Below are 18,357 nucleotides of genomic sequence, written 5' to 3'. Positions count from 1 at the left end.
ATAAGCCATGAATCTGAGCTAACCAGGGGGGCAGCTTTGAGTAAACCAGAGCTTGCTGTCATCCTGGGTGGCTTGCCCAGCCTCGAAGAAGCTGCTGGGTTCTTTGTAGAAGAGTGTGATGCTTCAACACAGGAGAAGAGACGTCAGTGTGCAGGAGGAACCAGAGAATGCATCACTTTGTGTCCAAAAGACTTTACTTGTCTCCATACCCATTTATGTGGGGGCCCCAAGGCCATGTCCTCTAGGAAGCCTTTCCTGAATATGCTCCCCTCTCCTGGAGCAGGTGAAGAGCTCCTGCTGGGCATCACAGCGAACAAAATATCCCAGCTGGACTGTGTGCAGGCACTGTTTCTGCTTTCCCACACACACATTGCATGAAAGAGAGAAAGAAAGAGGAAGGAAGGAAGGAAGGAAGGAAGGAAGGAAGGAAGGAAGGAAGGAGTTAGTGGATGCAAACTATTACCTTGCATAAACAAGGTCCTACCATACAGCATAGGGAACTATATCCAAACTCTTGGGATAGACCATGATGGAAGACAATATTTTTAAAAGAATATATATATATATACACACACACACACACATATATATATATTTGTTATGACTGAGTCACTTTGCTACAGCAGAAATTGGCATAACATTATAAGTCAACTATACCTTACTACAAATAAATAAATAAAAATGAAAATGAAAAATAAAGGAAGGAAGAAAAGAAGGACGGGGAGGGCAGGAGAAAGAGCAAGAAGCAGATGGGAGAGAAGAAGGAGGGAAGAGAGAAAGAGAAAATATAAGACAGGGAGAGAGAAAGGATCAGTCAGGAGCAAAGGGCTCTCGGGCTGCGTGAGAACCAGCCTCTTGTAGAGATCACTGCTACCCCACGGACTGAGATTATCCTTCCCTGGGTTAATCATTGTCCAGGTTGGCGGTGGTGTGCCTGAACCATCTGCAGAGAGCACCTGGGAAAATAAGAAATAAGTCACCTGAGAGGGGAAAAAGCTCTGACTGTGTCTTGGACATTCATTCTGCTGGGGTGCTTAGTCATCCTTGCTGTGCTAATTGGCCACAGGCTAGAGGTTTCTCCTTGGCCTGGACACATGGCTGGTGGTGGTCCACTAGGACCCCAGGTTTATAAACAGGTAGAGACAGCAGCTTTCAGTGAGCTGGGGACAGGGCAGAAATGGCAGTGAGGGGAAGGGTGGACCATTATACATACAACCTAAATCAGAGCCAACTATCAAGCTGGAGGGAACATCTAGCTGATGAATATGCCTCAGGCAAGTTTGAGGACAGCTGATTGAAGGCTAGGCAAGGCAAGAAACCTGCCTGCCCTTTAAGTTGAGCCTGCACGTCACCTGTGCTGGCCTGCCTAGCCAGCCTTCAGCTGGCCATTAGCTATCTCAGGACACTAAATCTGCACTGCTACGCCCAGCCACACCCAGGCATTTCGTTACCTTGTGGTTTCTTTTTCTCCTTGGTTTCCTAGCCACACTTATTTTGAAAAATGTTAACTCTTCTTTAGCTGAATTACAGCATAAAGGGTATGCTTACACCTTAGCTCAGAAAAATAAAGAGGTAAAAAGCATCCACCACCTTGGCATGAGTGAAGGTACAATCCAATTTCTCCATTCTGTCAGAGGGTCATTCGGGCTTAGGGGTCAGCCAAATGCTCTTTAGTCCCTGTTCCTTTGATGATGGCTTTAGACAAGTTAACTTCTCTGAGCCTCAATTTCCTCATCTGTAAAAAGAGGACAATAACCATATCCACCTCACAGGACTGTGTGATAATAAAGATAAAATAAGTTAACAGGATTGTGGCAGAGCTGCTATATGTCCACCTATAATATCTCTTCCCTTCTTTTTTCTAGTAATCAATTTTTACCTGGGAACATGGCAGTATGAAATAGAGACTACATCTCTGAGTATCTATGCATCTAGCAGTTCCATTTGACTAAATTCTGGCCAATGAATTACACATGGAGATGTGGTGGTCCCCTTACAGGAAGATCCTTAAACTGGAAAAAAAAAAAAATCCTTCTATCTTCTTCTTTTTCTTGCTGATTAGAATGTGGAAGTGATGGCTGGAGCTGAAGCAGCCTTCTTGGTCCAGGAAGCAGCACACAAATGATGGTAGATGAACAAGAAGGAAAAAGCCTGAATTCCTGTAAAGTTTGAGGAAGCCATTTTACAGCCTTTAAATGCCTACCTTGGGATTCATTACAAAAGAGGAATGAACAAACTTTTGAAAAAAAAAAATCCATTCTGAAGGAGTCTTACTCATCATTGAACTAAAATCGAACTAGGGCTGTAAAGTATGCAGAGTGATTAGCCCAGTGTAGGTAAGATCTTGCTATCATTTTTCTGCTTTTTAGGAAATACATGTCAACGTTCTCAAAAATACAGACATAAAGCAGATGGACTAAAAGGGCCAGAGAGGGAGTACTGGCCCATCCCTTCCTAGCCTTAGCACCACTCCCAAGGCCATGTGAATGAGACAAAAAATACAGCCTTTGCCAGGCTGAGGCTATGGGACACCAGCACAGGCAGGAACACCCAGCCTCCTGGCCTGACTTGATTCCCTCTGCTAAGCCTCTCCTCTAGGCAGCACTATGACCTGCAGAAGGGGGAAAAGGACAGAAAGATCCCCATGAACCACACAAACTTTGGACATAAGTAGACCTGGGTTTTTCCCCTGGCTTCTCCACCCCCTTGCCGTGTGACTTTGGGCTAGTTACCAGCCTCTCTGAGCCCCTGTCTCATGTTAAAATGGAACATGGGATAATACCTGCCCCTTGGGGTTGTCGTAAGACACAAACACAATGTCAGTCAAGGTCTGAACATGGTCTGACATAAGTATTTGGTAAATGTTTAGAAATGAAACCTGAACTTCAGCTCTTACCATTCCCAACCCTAGCCCCAGGCTTCATCCAGAGCCGTTTACTAACTGCCGCAGGAGAATCTGTCCTCTCCCCACACTGTGCCTCGTGCTCACTCCATCTCTACCCAGAGCTCCACCACTGCCTTCCGTCTCTCCTCACCTTCCACAAATGTCAGGGCAGCCTTCAGCCCTCCTTGACTTCCAGCCCTAGGCGATCTCTCGCCCGCTCCTCTGAAAGGCGCCAGCATTTGAGGTCCAATCACTCGTTAACATTTACTGCCTTGTATTGGGGTTGAATTTTGGAGTGCATGTCTCGTCTTGCCAGCCTTACCTTAGGCTCTGCAAGGGTGTGGCTCATGCCTTTTCCACCTTCTATCCCCTCAGCTCTCAACCCAGTGAACACTCACCTCTGGGAAACTTGCTCAACTAGGAAACCAAACCAATTACCCAGAGCCCTCTAATGAATTTCTTTTTTGGAATCCTTTTTGAACCTACGTGCCTGTCACTCCTCTTTCAAAGCACGTTGACCATGGTGCCTTCCTGTGATGTCATCAGGGGCTCAGTTAGCTGTGCATGGATGGTATCCAGCTGAGGTCTGGTGGCACAGATCGCTTGGCTGAACTTGGCCTTGATGAGTCATGGGGGAAAGGGGTTGGAGGGAAAGGTGAGAGGGGACTTCATTTAGGAGCAATTCATTACTCCGACCAAGGAAAATAATTTTATAAACATCTTATGGGTGATAAGTCCACACGACTCTTTGAAATCTGGGAGTACAGCAAATTTATCTTCTGAAAGAGGACTATTGCAATGTAAGCCAACACTGTTATTTCAAATATGAGAATGCCTGGTTTTTTTAAGCAGATATGTTGGACTTGCTGCCTGTGCATGTGCATAATTTGCAGGCTGCCTCTAATGGATCAAGAAAAGGAACAGGGCAACAATAGGGCTGAGCTGGTAGCTCTGCGATGGGTGTCCCCCTGGACAGGAGGCCCTAGCTTTCTCCAAGCAAGCTAGAAGGGCCCCCAAGAGTGTAAGGTCATTCCAGCTGCAGAGTGGGTAGGAAATAGTACAAAAGAAATTCCAGGGCCACCACTATCGCTTTTTAGGTAATTGAAGACTCATCAGGGCTGCTCATTAAAAATATAAATTCCCTGGTTTCTAACCTCACCCCCCGACCCCCCAGTGGTTCAGGAGGTCTATGGCAGGACTCAGGAATCCGCATTTCTACCAAAACGGCAGCACTACTGTCTTCACTCCTACAGTCGCTCTACCTTAGATGTGGCAATAATAAAGCACTAATGAGTTAATCATCTCGCTTAAAATATAGACAGGGCAGTAACTGGAGTATAATTTTGGACCAGAGACCCTCCCATCCCAGAGATGTGGGTGGCTGGCTTGGCCAAGGGAGCTCACACCAAAGGGTTTGGTGTGGGGGAGGGTTCGGGGCAGGGCCTGGAAGTGCTCCCCAACCGTGGACAAGAGAAGTATGTTGGCCACCAGCTGTTCTGGGAGAGTGACTCATCAGCCTATGTGGCAGTAACCGCGGCTGGTGGAATGAGTCCCTGGGCCGTGGGGGGCGACGGGGGAGGTGACGGCTGTGGCTGGAGAGAGCAGTGCATTCCAGAGGAGAACCAGACCTCCTGCAAGGATGCCAATCTGTGCTGTCAGTCACTTTGGCAGTGATGAAGGAGGGAGAGGGAGGGACAAATGAGCGGTCTCAGCAAGACGGCAAAGGCACCATTTAGTCACTGGCATTAAAGCCCTGTGTCCACTATCCCCCGGACTCGGCCTGCCTCCTCCTCTTCCCCACCCTTCAATCTGGTCCCCTCCAGGCTTTAATGTCTTCCAGGCACCCACTCCCTTCGTGTCCCTGCTGTTACAGACATCATTCCCTGTCTGCATATTCCCCCCACGATGCCCTGAGCTCAAGACTCATCACCATCCTTCCGACAGCCACTGATGTGTTCTCTCCAAAAATGAAAATCCAAGCTTGTTGTTCGCTTGTGTAAAAGCCTCAGTGGACCTTGACCATCACTGTGCATCAGAATCACCCAGGGGCTTGTTATAAAACACAACACAGGGCCCCAGCTGGAATGTCCTTTCCTCTTCCACATTTTCCTCCTTTGCCCACTGAACTCCTGACCCTGCAGAATCTGTGATGCCTTCTCCATCCCCTCGCCCTCATCTTCACTCCACCTCCCCCACCGCCATCCCCGCGATCCTCAGCAACACACACCGAGTGCTTGCGCTGGTACATCCCTTTGACAACCACAGGGGAAAAAAAAAATATCCATGATGTGGGTCTCATTATTCTTCCCACCTTACAGAGATGTTGAAACCAGGGCTTGGGTAGGTTTGGAAACTTGCCCCCGTCACACAGCTAGAAAACGATGAAGCCAGGATTCAATCGTAGCAGCCTGTACCCAGCACCTGAGCTCTTAACTCCTGCAAGTACCAACTCGTCCAGATGGAATTAAGTCTTTCTTCCTCCGTGCTCTCAGAACACTCTTCTTGTCACTTCCAGATGAAAACCCACATCCAACAGGACGTAAGGTCTTGCTTCCCAGATTGAGTTCCTCAAGGGTGGGTCCTCACCTTGGTGTCCTAAGCCCAGCCCATAGAGGGAACTCCATGTGGGGTGAATGCACAACTGAATATTTCCACTAGAGTGTTGGCAAATGTAAAGTAAAACTCTTGCTGGGCCATGAGAAATGAGAACTATTTCAGAAGATCACTCAAGTTCCTTGTAATATACCAAGTCAACACGCAGGTACCATTTTACATCGGAGATTCACAGCTATCACTCTATTTCAGGAGAAACCCTAAGAAATATGAAAATTCAAAAAACGTGATTGCCATTAACTTACCATTTTGCCCATTTCCATCTTGGCTCCCCTGATTATATCTTTTAAACGTGTTCACAGTGAGTGGAGGTTTCCCCTGGAATAGCACAAAGGCAGAGGTGTCTGCACAGTAGCTTTTTTGTTTGTTTGTTTGTTTTTGCTTTTTAGGGCTGTACCCACAGCATATGGAGGTTCCCAGGCTAGGGCTCAAATCGGAGCTGCAGTCACCAGCCTATGCCAGACACAGCAACATGGGATCCAAGCCACGTCTGCAACCTACACCACAGCTCACAGCAACTCCAGATCCTTAACCCACTGAGCGAGGCCAGGGATCAAATCCCAAAACCTCATGGTTCCTGGCTGGATTCATTTCCGCTGCGCCATGACGGGAACTCTTGCACGGTAGTTTTACAAGAAACTTTGGTTCAGTCTTTTCTGCTGGTCTAGAAAAATACCCTTGGGAAGTCACCATTTTAAACCAAAAAAAAAAAAAAAAATTATAGATGCATGCAAATTAGAGTGAAATTTCATGTGTGTTTGGAACCAAGGCCAAAACAATGTTTTCTGTAAATAAGCACCATTCACAAGAGAATATCAATTATCTTCTATATACAAATCCAATGTAGAGACAAAAGTGAACTTTTTGCTTCTTTCTTTTACTAGGAAGGAAGCTGTTGCCAGCCAGCCCTCGGGTTATCTCTCCTGCTGCAAAAGTTTTCTTTCCCAGGTTAAGAAATTATAGTTTGGGTTGAGGAAGGAAAAAAAAAAATGAGAGAATGCTACACCATGGAGAAAAAATGACCTGTCAGCACCCAGTTATTCCAGAACTAGTGCATGCTTCAGAACTCCTCCCCAGGCTCTCCCTGGGCTTCGGGCCATGCAGTGCCAAAGGTATTGTTTCTTTTCCATCTGACTTCAAGGCCCCTGTCAAAATGCACCTTAAGTGAACAGACTGTCAACGTGAGTGCCTTATTAAAGGCACCTGAAGGCCAAGCGTCCACCGGCACTGTTCTGGAAGGCAGAGATACAGTGAAAAAGCCACATCTCTTCCCCCCTGCAGTGTACATTGTAATTCTCTTACTACCAACTCTACAAACTCCTGTTCTCTCTGGCAGGTTTTGGACCTGGGATAGCTGACTGTCTGGGCTTCTGTGTCTTCACTCAAGGCCTTCTCCCACCTGCAGAGGCCCAGGGCCGGGCCCCCTCCTCAGTGGCAATGTGGAAGCTTTTAGCTCTTTTGACCCAGTAGGCAGAGAGGTGACTTTGTTCTACAACTCCCTGAGGACGGTTTTCCCCACCCTACAAGGCAGTGAGCACAGATCTTGCAGGGAAGCCTGGAGTACTAAGCATTCGGTCAGCAGGAGGAAAGAAAAAAAAAAAAAAAAAAAAAACCAACACTTTTCCAGCCCCGGCCTGTTAAGGACATGGTCTCAGACATTTCCTGCCTGAGCCTCAGCAGCTTTCCTCCGCCTGCACGCATGCTCCCCCTACTGCCTGATGCTGGCAACGGCACCCCTGGCTCCAGGAGACCCAGGAACGCCCCAGCCTGGCTCTGGAAGAGCCATGTTGTAAGACTGCAGAGCAACTGCCAAAAAATGAAACAGGAGATCCTTAAGAATTTTTTCATTGCTTCGGTGCAGGGCCCAAGCTCAGTTTTTTTCTTTACATTTCAGGAATAAGCTCTGTAATTAAAGATTGAATATAGATCCTCCCTGAACAGAATTTTGCATACGATATTAAGTGTAGGCTTCCCCCTAAGAGTTAAATAAATGCAAAAGCTTTAGGTTTGGATTCAGAATCGGGGACACGGATTCCGCTTTTACTCCTTGATTTGATGAGTTACCTTGGACTCTTTAACCATTTTAAGCCTCAGTTTCTTTATCTATAACTTGGGCATAAGGATATGGCTCATCTCCTAGTGTTGTTGTGTAAAGGAAATGAAAGCATATAACTGTATCAGAAAAGTGTTTTATAACATAAACACTTCATGTGAGGTATTATTTTCCCCTTCCAATCCAACACACATACACACACACCCTCCCTTTTCCAGTGGAGGTGATTTAAACTCTCTAAGAGGAAGTAGGGTAAGGAAGCTCAGTGACAAACAGGAAGTAACAAAAAATGCCACCAGAAAAATTGGCTCAGGCAAAAGAAAAAAAAAAAAAGTCCTAGGTTATGTTTTTAAAGATCAAGTCAGATTTAGTTCATGGTATGGGGTGTTGCCAGCCTGGCTCGACCCCCTGAATTAGGGGCTTTCCAGAGATGATTAGGTGATTCTTTTGACCTCGATTTGACCTCACCACTGGGAATTCTTACCGGGCATTTTTGGATCTCGGCGCTAGGCTGGTTCCTGCCTTTTTAAATGTAGGTCTCTCCTCCTTTCCCCCGCGGCCTGGGAGGGGCTGAGCGCGCGGAGCTGGGGCCCCGCCCGCGCCCGGAGCGGCCCCGCCTCCTCTCCGAAGGCACCTCCCTTCCTGGCTGCACAAACCTGCCACATTGTAGGTTGGCTTCTGGAGGGAACCTGAGCAAAGCGCTGCAGTGTTGGCCGCACAAGGAAGTTTTACAGCGCTGGGGTTTATGTCCAACTTTCCTTCCAAATTTTTGCTAAGAGACGAAATCCTGGATATTTTTCTAGGAGGAAAAAAAAAAACAAAAACCCTAAAGGGAAACGTAATAACATGTCAGGACACATTGTGCTATTTATTTGCTTGTTTTTCCTGTCTAGTTCTTGAAATCTCCTTCCAAAAATCTTACCACCTTTCTTGCCTCTTGCTTAGTTTGTGGTCTTTTGGGATAGGAAGGGAGAGGATTAGAAGCCTAAGGGGTTTAAGTCAGCACCAAGTATTCCTAAAACTTGTCATTTGTTTGCGGGACCAGAGTTTCTATTCTGGTCCAGATGAAGAGACTAGACTTTTTAAATTGAGCAACTCCTCAGCAAAATGCTTCATGCGTGTGAGGTTTGAAAAGTAAGGAGACCCATGCCCAGCCTTCAAGTGACTCCAGTCTAAGGACAGTGGCATAGGGACAAACACAAACATTCTAAAGATTATATCATGTCTCATTATAAGCTTTGCATGTTGTGCAGTGGACTCCAGCTGTACCAGGGTCTCTAACTGCACATGTACAGGTGGAAACCATACTGCGAGGATGGCAATCATGACATCTCAAAGTATTTCTACGTTTGGGCGGGCTTCATAACAACCCTGGGAGCACTGTGAAATGGCAGAATTAGCTGGTGTCACAGATGAAGAGGTGAGGAGCAGAGAGGAAGAGTGATTTGTCCAAGGCCACTCAGCTGGTTCCCTGTGAAGCCCAGACTAGGAAGTCAAGGTCTTGTAAATCCTACCCCAGTGTTTAATGCCCAATGGGGCATTATTACCAACAGGTTCTACAGGCTCTCGTTTATGCCAAAACAAATAAACTGTCACCATTTTTAAACATGTGGTAACATAAGCATTTAAAATAAGGTACCTTTTTGCAAATTACATAGAGTGTGTGTCATTAGCAAAGAGAATCAGAGACCCTTACTAGCACATTTTTTTAATTAAAATTTTGTTTTTAATAAAGGGGAGGATTCATTTACATGACTGAAAAGTTGCAATTCTAAAGCCTAGAGCACCTGAGAAATCTTGCTGCCACCTCCTTCCTCTTCCATCTCATTTCTCCATGTCTCTTCAGTGATAAGCATTTTTTGTTTTTTTTAATCCTACTTCTGTTTCTTTAGGAAAATACAAATAAGTACAAATATGTGTTCTGATTCTTATTTGCAATCTTACAAAGCGAGAGCACATGGTGCATTTCAAATTGGTTTCTGGACGTGATCATAGGCTTTGCTAAACCATCTCCTTCTTGCTCGGGAACCCCAGAGATTATAGATAGGCAGTGATGGACAAACAGCTCTCATGTGACCGAGAACCCAGAGCTTGCTTGCTTGGGGTTTTCTTTTTCTTTTTTTTTTTTTGGCTTTTTTTTAGGGCCGCACCTGTGGCATATGGAGGTTCCCAGGCTAGGGGTCCAATTGGAGCTGTAGCTGCCAGCCTACACCACAGACACAGCAACGCCGGATCTGAGCCGCGTCTGCGACCTACACCACAACTCACGGCAACGCCGGATCCTTAACCCACTGAGTGAGGCCAGGGATCAAACCCTTCACCTCCTGGTTCCTAGTCAGATTCATTAACCACTGAGCTACGACGGGAGCTCCGAGAACCCAGAGCTTCCTATTGGATGGGTTTGCCCCATAAGCCTAGGTCCCTCAAAGCAGAAACAGATGCAGCTGCTGTGAGCCTGGGATTCTATGCTGGTCCCTGACAGGACAGCTAGCCGTTTCACCAGGAGAAAGCTTTCTTGATGCCCAAGTAAAACCCAAATGATATGTTAGGGGCAACGTTTTAAGCAGTAATTGCCTGTCCCTTGCTTAAAGGGTGGTGACTGACAAGTGCCAGGAAGTATCATAGTGTCCGACAGACGGAGGGTCATCTTCGATGCAATGTCCAAGTAGGATCCTTGCACCAGAGGGGCTGTCACAGCCTCCCCCTTGACAGTGGGCACTGAAGGAGCACAGAAGGTCAGGATCAAACCCAGGCCACCGCAGGGAGGAAGGCCAGGGGCTCTCTGAGAGCGGGAGCACCAGGCCCACAGCTCAGACGTGGAAGGGCCACCAGTGCGCTAGGCTCAGGAAAGGAGGGACACAGACCAGACCCACAGAGGTGGAACCTGTGTCCCCGGCCCCGCCGGCTCCAGGTTGACCGCAGGGCCTCTCGAGGAGGGACTGGAAATGCTGCAGGGACCCTCCCAAGTCTCTACAGTGTTCACCAGCCAGGTCCTGAGGGACGTGTCACATAATCGCCTGCTGTCCCTTGGGTGAGTTGATGAGGCTGCCACGACAAAGTACCACCAACTGGGTAATGTACCTGGCAGAAAAGTACTGTCCCATGACAGCAGAGGCTGGAAATGCAGGCTGGTTCCTTGTGAGAGCTGGGAGGGAGGGAGGAGTCTGTCCAGCCCGCTCTCCTCTGCTTGCAGATGCGTCTCTCCCTTTGTCTCTTCTCCTCAGAGTGTGTCTATCTGTGCCCTCACGTCCCTTTTTTATAAGGACCCCAGGCATCTAGATCAGAGCCCACCATGAGAACCACCCTCTAACTTGACTCTCTTTGTAAAGACCCCATCTGCAAATAAGGTCACATTCAGATGTAACGGTAGGTTAGGACCCCAACATATTTTTACTTTGATAGGTGTTTAAAATTTTATTTAAGTTAAAACCTCTTGCTTATGGTTGGCATTAATAGAAACATACTTTTTACCCTTTTCACCAAAGTACCCTTGGTACTTTTTAACCCTTTTCACTGAAAATATCAAAACCTAAGATTTTTCCAGGGCTGTTGTAAGTATTATTCTTATTGTTATTATCATTTTGCATGGTGCAATGTACTTTTCTTTTCTTTGTATTTTATGGCTGCACCTGCAGTTATGGAGGTTCCCAGGCTAAGGGTTGAATTGGAGCTGCAGCTGCTGGCCTGCCCCACAGCCACAGCAACGCCAGATCCAAGCCTACACCAAAGCTTGTGGTAACGCCATATCCTTTACACACCGAATGAAGCCAAGGATTGAACCCACATCCCCACAGAGGCTAGTTGGCTTCTGAACCCTCTGAGCCACAATGGGAATGCCTCAATGCGGTATTAATAAAGCTTTCTGATGCTGAGCATGAGACATTTGAAAAGTCATATTCTACATTTTCTGTTCTCATGATATTTACCTGCAACCACAAGTTTTAGAGAAGACCTTTTTTTTCCAATTGATTTTATTCTGGTAAAATCCACTTAACAAAACCTATCATCTTAACTATTTATTGAGTGTACAGTTCAATGGTATTAAATGCATTCATGTCGCTGTGCGGTTACCTCCCCCCATTTCCAGAACTCTTTGTTTTGTTAAACTTACAAACTCCAGTTCCATTAAGCGATAACTCCCCAGTCGCCCCTTCCCCCACCCCCTGGCAATTCGCACGCTACTTCCTGTCACTATGATCTGGACTCCTCCTAGTCCCTCACATAAGTGAAATCACACAGTATTTGTCTTTTAGGGACTGGCTTATCTCATATAGTATAATGTCCTCAAGATTCGTCTGGGTTGTAACATTTTCCAGAATTTCCTCCCTTTTTAAGGCTAAATTATCTTCCATTGTATGTGTATATATTGCATTTTTTTTATCCCTTTATCATCCGTGGCCATTTGAGTTGCTTCCATGTGGATTTTTTTGTTTTCTTTTTCTTTTCTTTTGCTGCACCCAGGACATGCAGAAGTTTCCAGGTTGAGGATCGAACCTGAGCCACAGCAGTGACCATACTGAGTCCTTATTAACTGCTGGGCCACCAGGGAACTCTGATGTTTTAACTATTGTGAGTCATGCTGGGATGAACACAGGTGGACAAATCTCTCTTCAAGAACCTGCTTTTAGGAGTTCCTGCTGTGGGAAAGTGGGTTAATGATCTGGCTTATCTCTGTGGAGGTGCCAGTTCGATCCCCAGCCTGGGGCAGTGGGTTAAGGATCTGGTGTTGCTGCAGTTGTGGCATATGTAGGTAACAGCTCTGGCTCAGATTCTATACCTGACCCAGGAACTTCCATATGCCACAGGGGCAGCTAAAAAAAAAAAAAAAAAAAAAAAAAAAGCAGGCTGCTTTCAATTCTTTTGGCTATATGTACTCTGACATAGAACTGCTGGATCACGTGGGGATTCTATGTTTAATTTTTTGAAGAACCACCACACCGTTTTCACAGCAGCTGTACCATGTACCATTTTACATTGCTGCCACCCCTGCACAAAGATTCCAATGGCTTCACATCCTTGCCAATGCTTGTTTATTTCCTGTCTTTCTGATGGCTGTGAGGTAGTATCTCATTGAGTTTTGATTTGCACTTCCCTGTTGGTCAGTGATGAGCGTCTCTTCATTTCTTTTCAGATCACAAGTGCCTCACCAACACGGGCATGCTGGCCTCACGCCCCCATTCCATCACTGAGGACAAAGCCATGCAGGATCTGTGGAAGTGTCATATTAATTGGTGTGTTATGGGAAGTAGGAGGCAGTGAACCCCCCTGCTGTATAATTGGTTGCTGTGTACTAATGGATACTAGACCTAACATGCTCTTATTATGAAGAGTGGTTCCCATCATTTTCAACAAATCCTTTCTTTGTCTTTATAGAGTCCAAACCAGAAAAAAACAAAAAACAAAAAAACCCTCCATAAACCGAGCTCCTTCACGATGCTCTCCCCCAATATATACACATCCAAAATCTGGCCATTGGCGTTGAGATTGTGTTGCTCACATTGCACAAAATTACATGCTCCTTTTACTCAAAAGTAAGATTTTTCTTTACCCTGCAGTTTGGGAGGTACACTAAGCTTAAAGGTGTATCACCCTCTAGAGCTGGGCTTCGGGTGTTGTGGTTATCAATCATTTTACTTTTGTTTCTATGAAACCTGGCCTGACACCTGGCTGGGACGCTGTGACAAACACTTTGGACCCATGACTTGGCAGGACCAGGTGTGGCTTGGCCCCGCCCCTCGTCAGGCAGGTGAGAGCAGCCAAGCTCAGCTCAGACATGCTCCAGCGGCTCGGCACCTGGAAATCCCCACGAAATGAATTCCATTCCACATCTTTCTCAACACCCAGAGGAGAGCACACAAGGGCTGATTGTCCTTGCAAAGTTCCCTGCCTGCAACCCCATGGTCAGGGGGTTTGTGGGGGCAGGGGGTGAGGAGATACATGTATGTATTAGTGTGGGCTCTCGAGGCAGGAAGCAGATCTGATGCCTTAGAGCTCAGTGACCAAACGTGGCCCCTTGCAATTCTGCAGGATGCTCTTGAGAATGGAGTGCCCCCCAGGCTGTGGTTGCTGACATCAAGCCCCCCACCCAGGCTCAGACCAAGGACCTATTTTCCCCAAAGTTTTGCCTTTGTGATTCTGGCTTCTCATTGCTTCCTGGCATTCTTGTTTTCCACGTTTCTTGGGCTCCATCCAGTGCTGAGTAATGATTCAGAGCCAGAAGCCCTGAGGTGTTAGGCTGCCACTGCACACTGGGGAGTAACTGACAGCGCCAGGCACCACACAGCGGGCCCCTCACCTGATCCACAGGCACGTGGGGCCTATAGGAGGAGGCGGGTGTCATCAGGGTGGGGTGATGTGTTTTCCAGGCAGGGCTGGGAGAAGCAGGCGTGTTCCCAGTGGAACAGCCATCTCTGCTCTTCCTGGGGGAGATCCCTTACTACAGCCCCGTGTGGCACCCCGTGGGCTGTTTCTCCCCTTCCTCTCTCCTCCCCTGGCCCAGGCCACCCGAGGAAGTAATTTGCTCCAACACTGCCTTGGGGTAAAGGAAAGATCTGAAGGATCTGGCTTCCTTGCTTGACCCCAGTCTGTGACACCCACTGGACTCCGAACTGACCCCACCTCCTGGTGAGTGGACCCCAGGGCTGGCATGGGAGTTCACTGGGGCCGACAGAAGGCCCGAAGTGGGGTGCCAGCCTGGAGAGAGAGCTCTCAACACACACTGTGCAAGGTGACGGCAGAGGTGAAAACTGTACCAACAGCCCACGTTCACTGAGTGCCTTCTGGGCACCAGGCGGTGTTCAGTTTAAGGCTCACAGCACTCCTGTGAGGTCAATGCTATTACTGAGCTGAGATTTTAGCACTGGTGGTCCATCTCGGGAGTCGGTACTCAATCATGGCCCTATATTAATAAAAACATGGAATTATTGTCCCCACATTACAAACAAGAGGTCTGGTGCCTTGCCCATCCCCCACTGCCCGCCACCTCCCATTCCGACCCTGGCCCCCTCCTCTCTCCAGGCAGGGGGAGGTTGAGGAGGGAATGGAGTCAGGATGTAACTGCTTCCCATTCTCCCTTCTCCACCCTCCAGGAGCTGAGAGCACTCCTTTCGGCTGACAGGGAGCAACCAGAAAAAGAACCAGATAGTGAGTGAGCAGGTGAGGAAATCAGAAACCTGCACCTGCCAATCCAGGAATTCGTCCAACACACCTCATAGAAGTGGCACCTGGCTACCCAGGTAAAGTGTCCAGATGCCCTGGGCAAAGGGAGGTGAACCTTATAAACAGTTAGAGTTTCCAGAAGGGAGAATATGGAGTAGTAGAGAAAATAAAGAGGGCTAAGCTGTGATGGAAATGGGCTGGAATCAGACACCCTTTCATATGGGAAGAGCCGTAGAAATTAATGAGTCCAACCTCTTACACATTATTAATAATGAGAGCTAACATTGATGGGGCACTTGTGTTCCAGACACTGTGCTAGGTGCTTTCCTTACACCTACAACCATCCTGTGATGCAGCTGCTGTATTTGTCTTCACTGGGAAACTGAATCAAAAGTTAATTGGCCAAGAAAAGGTAGTTCAAGGCAGTTCCTCTCTCCAAAGCCCATATTCTTTTATTTAACATTTTATAATGGACCATTCCAAATATGTATAAAGTTAAAGAGAAGATTATAATGAGCCTCCATAAACCCATCAACCAGTTGTGATAATCATCAATATGAAACAGGTCCTGTTTCATCATCCATTCCCCCGTCCACTGTTCCACTATTAGATTATCTTGACTCTCAGACATATTTCTGTATCACATCATCCTGTTATTATCTGTGCATATCTTAATAGGTATCTACAAGAAGAAAAAAAAAAAGGACTTTCTTAATGTAGCCGTAATACCAATGTTATATCTAAAGAAAATAATAGTAATTTCTTAATACCATCAAGTATCCCAACTGTGTTCAACTATCTTAGACTGTCCCATAAATGTATTTTTATAGTTGGTTTATTTGAATTGGAACAAAGGTAGTCTCCACATTAAAAGTAGAATTACCACATGATCCAGCAATTACACTCCTGGGTATATATTTGAAAAAAACAAAAACACTAGCTTGAAAAGATATATGCACCCCAAATGTTCACAGCAGCATTATTTACAATTGCCAAGATATGGAAGCAGCCTAAGTAACCATCAACAGATGAATGGATAAAGGAGATTACACATACAGTGGAATACTACTCAGCCATAAAAAAGAGTGAAGTTTTGCCATTTGCAACAACATGGATAGATTTGGAAAGTATTATGTTTCATGAAATAAGTCGGACAGAGAAAGACAAATACTGTATGATATACTTATATATAAAATATATAAAATTAAACCAAAAATTTAAAAAAGAAAGATACTCACAGATATAAAAATAAATCTTGGGGTTACCAGTGGGGAGATGCGAGTCTGGAGGGGCAAGATAGGGATAGAGGGTTAAGAGCACTAAACTACTATGTATAAAGTAAATAAGCTGTAAGGATACATTGTACAGCACAGATAGTATAGCCAATATGTTATATTAACTATAAATAACCTTTAAAAATTGTGAACCACTATGTTGTATACCTGAAACTTACATAATATTGTAAATCAACTATACCTCAATTTTTTAAAAAGTCCCCACTTTGCGTTTGGTTGATATAAGGCCCCCTTCCTGTTGTCATTCATTTGTTGAAGAAGTGGAGTCATTGGCCCTGTAAAATTTCTCACATTTTGGATTTTGCTGCTCATATCCCTGTGGTGTCATTTAACATTTTCCTCCATCCTCTGTGCTTCCTATAAACTGATAGTTGGAGCTAATGCTTTAATCAGATTCCCATTTGTCTGGCAAAGCCACTTCATGAGTGGTCATGGCCCCCATGCTTATGCCGACCTACTTCTTTTCCCAAAGACGAAAGGTCTAGCCCAAATTCACAAAGCTTAAGAAAGACAGAACCAGGACTGGAGCTCCGTCTTCTGACTCCAGCCCCCTGCCCTCCCACTCCAACACAGGACTTGAATCTAGAATGTTCTCTTGGAATGGAGGGACAATTTGGCTGCCATCTCATCTTCTCTCTCCTTCCACAAGAGAAGCCAAGAGAGGAGCAGCAGGAAAGTTCAAACCTTTCATTTTAAACAGATGATGGGAGGGAGGGGGTCTCCCCAAGGCTGGGTGAGGCCAGGTACCTTCTGCTCCTGCCAGAGGGCTGGAAGCACTTAAGCCAGAGCTCTGGCTCGAAAGGTCTTCCTTATTCCCTCTCTCCTTTCAAATACCAAGAACCAGTTTACCAGAGGGAGTGCTCACAGGAACTTTGACTTACTCATTGTCCTTGACAGGAGAGAGGTAGGCGCACGTGAGCTGGGCAGGAGGCTTAAGGAGATGCCCAGAATCCCACTTAGGGAAGGAAGAAAGGAGGAGCTGGGGAAGGTGGCAACCAGTCTGTGCCTTTCAACAGGGAGCACTTTGTTTTTTTTCCCATTCCTGCTACACGGAGCCTGCCAATGCCAGAACCAAGACTGCGTGACACAAATGCGTAGAAGATTTCCCCCCACAAGGGAAAGAAACAGCCCTTATCAAAAAACTGGACTGGGGGGTGGTGGGGGGGGTGGCGGGGGAGGTGGCGCAATAACAGGGAGAGCTCACATTAGGTCCCGTAAATGTGCAGGCCAGGGCCCCTATATGCAGCATCTCCTTTAATCCTCACAGCCTCCCTGCAAGGTAGGACGTGGATGCTTTCATCTGCCTCTGCAGGTGGGGAGAAGCATGAATTCACACAGATAGTATCAGTGAAGGCAGACTTCAAATCTCTGTCTTTCTCATTTAGTGTCTGTGGCTTCACCATTAGGCAACAAGCTCAGCTAAAGTGAAGAGAGCTAGTTGAGAGGGGGTAGCCGCTGAGAAGGGAGTTTTGTCGGGCTCAGGAGTGGCTCAAGTAAGGCACCCAGGGGTCCCCAACCTTGGGGGGAACCGTCACCTGACGTTATAATGCAGGTCTCTGAAATCCATGAGCCAAGTTTTACAGATGGAGGCAGGGAAGGAGCCACAGAAGCTGACAGCGGCGAAGCAGCAGTTTGGCGCACTCTCCTGCTCCCTCTCTGTCAAGTTGAAGGCTCCTCACTGGGAGGGATTATCAGGGTCACATCTGGCACACACACAAAGCCTTATTGTGAATTCAAAAGTGACACCTCCTGTGGGCGGATCAATTGCAAAAGCTGCCCCTCTGGGAAGCCCCTCTGCAAGGCAGGGTGGGTGTCAGATTCCAGCCCCCTTCTTGCCCTCAGCCAAGCCAGAGGGTACACAGCATGCCCTGTAAAGAGCCAAGCTGGCTTCCCACCCAGCTGGCTGCATGCTCGTCAAGCCCAAGTCACCCTTGCTGAGCTGTTACCATCTTTTGGTGGTTGTCTCACGTGACTGCGGTCTCAAGTCAGTTCAGAAGAGGGCAGAACCCAATTACTAGATTACTCACAGTGCTGGTTTTCTTTTTTCTTTTTCTTTTTTTTTTTTCACCACTTTCAGGGCTATGGCAGCCAAATTTCCCCCAGTCTCACTGGTTTGACTCAAGAGGCCAGGCTAACATTATTACACATGGACAGTCCAGAGATTGTGACCAAATCATTCTTTCTTTTCAATAGAGCCGATCAACTTAAACGGCTGGTTTTTGTCATCGGACTTTGGAAAAGAACATAAAAAAGAAGTGGCATTTTATAAACATTTTTGAAACCCTGCTAAAAACTCAAGGTAAATATGAATCCTTCCCAGCCATCGGGAAATAAATTTGGCCATAACTTTTATA

The 18,357-nt window shown here is 46.6% G+C and overlaps 1 long non-coding RNA gene across 2 annotated transcripts; it reads right to left on the bottom strand.

Moving 5' to 3' along the window:
* Positions 1-827: 827 nt before the first annotated feature.
* Positions 828-8,109, bottom strand: LOC106504622 (uncharacterized). 2 transcript variants are annotated; one of them, XR_002346602.2, is made up of 3 exons: positions 8,035-8,109; positions 5,743-5,815; positions 828-956 (listed from the first exon to the last, which is right to left on the bottom strand). It is a non-coding gene; the product is annotated as an uncharacterized LOC106504622 (long non-coding RNA). The 2 variants fall into 2 exon arrangements; XR_014812309.1 differs by lacking the exon at positions 828-956 and adding an exon at positions 1,607-1,735.
* Positions 8,110-18,357: the final 10,248 nt, after the last annotated feature.

Source organism: Sus scrofa, chromosome 8 (assembly GCF_054392235.1).
Source record: "Sus scrofa isolate SSC_HxYL_T2T_F1_AM1 chromosome 8, Sscrofa_HxYL_maternal_Yorkshire_Landrace_v2.0, whole genome shotgun sequence".
NCBI classification, from domain to species: Eukaryota; Metazoa; Chordata; class Mammalia; order Artiodactyla; family Suidae; genus Sus; species Sus scrofa.
Note: the sequence above shows the minus strand (reverse complement) of the source record. Positions and strands in the feature narration are given on the sequence as shown.